A 1,308-nucleotide genomic window follows, 5' to 3' on the forward strand; every position below is an offset into this window, starting at 1 on the left:
GGGTGATGAACTGATCAAAGTTCATCTTTGATCCACAGATTGAAGATGTGAAGATCTTTCTTCCCTGTAACAGGTAAAATCCAGCTTTAGTTCTAAAACAAGCTTCCCTTTTGGTGCTAAAGGAGTGAGCATTGAGCATGTCAATGTGCTTGTCTTAAACCTCTCCAGAACACTGAAGATCCATTTGCACCTAATTGCCTTCAACAGAAAATATATCCCTCGTATGGTAGATGTGACAGGACCTTCAGGCAGAGAAGTGACTGTCGGGCAGAGAAACACTGAATTTAAACTTCAGTACCTGAATCTTCTTTCCATTGTCCTTCCCTTCTGCAGGAGGAATTTAGGTTTCTCTTGCAAGGAGGAAAAGAGTAGCTGTTCCACATCACTGTTCACCTTCGTTCATTAAGGCAGGTAAGCACGTCTCTTTTAATTATTTTGCTTCTGAACAAGCCGTGAGTGCCGTGCTGCTGTTGGGGTGGAAGGGAACCCCTGTTCCCTTCATCCAAGCTGTGCACACAGGGGCCAGAAGCTCTTCTCATCCCCGCGGTCTCCTCAGGTGTGGGCAGGAAGAAACTGGGGGCATCAGCATCATGGCTGTTCCTAGTAGGGCTCAGAGAGGAAAAGAGAGAGAATGGTCCTCTGGGGGAAAAAGCATCACTATCAAGTGGCCATTCGGGTTCCATTTCTGTTTCCACAAGAATTTTTCTGTTCTTTTGGTGTACAGAGCTGGATGTGCTTTGCCTGTATGACTTTGAAGATGTGCTGGGTGTAGAACTGGCTGAATCATGGAATCAGAACAGTTCTCTCCTCTCCTCTCCTCTCCTCTCCTCTCCTCTCCTCTCCTTTCCTCCTTCATCCCTCTTCTGCCCTTTCCTCTGCTTTGCCCTGCCCAGCCCTGCTCTGCCCTTTTTTTTTGTTTCTTTTTTTTTTTTTTTTTTTTTAAAAAGAACATATAAGCACCAAAGAGGCATGTACAAACCTAGTAAAATATTTCAACAGCACAAGGACCATTGGCCTTTTCACCTACATCTTTAAATCCCTCAGTGAAGGGAATCAATTACTTCCTTCCGAAAGTAGTGTCAGAGAATAAACAGTGAAGGATCCACTGAATCAAGGATAGGAAGCTTGTCTGTGCGTGTATGTGTGTGTATATATATATATCTGTATGTTGCCCCCTCCTAACCCTGCCAGTTGGGAAAAAAAATCTCTAGTTCTTTTTTTTCACTTTGTTTCTTAGTCTAAAATAGAAAACATAACAGCTTCATTATCAACACTTTTGCAATATGAGACACTGCAGATAGTAGGAAA

General features: G+C 43.3%; 1 protein-coding gene across 1 annotated transcript in view; it reads left to right on the forward strand.

Moving 5' to 3' along the window:
• Positions 1-359: 359 nt before the first annotated feature.
• LOC106893771 (E3 ubiquitin-protein ligase TRIM39-like) overlaps positions 360-1,308 on the forward strand; it is a 9,249-nt gene continuing 8,300 nt past the window's right edge. The window contains exon 1 of the mRNA XM_014951981.1: positions 360-411. The gene's annotated coding sequence lies outside the window, so the exon portion shown is untranslated. The remainder of the gene's footprint in view (positions 412-1,308) is intronic.

The sequence above is a fragment of the Calidris pugnax genome, unplaced genomic scaffold, assembly GCF_001431845.1.
Source record: "Calidris pugnax isolate Ruff unplaced genomic scaffold, ASM143184v1 scaffold238, whole genome shotgun sequence".
NCBI lineage: Eukaryota > Metazoa > Chordata > Aves > Charadriiformes > Scolopacidae > Calidris > Calidris pugnax.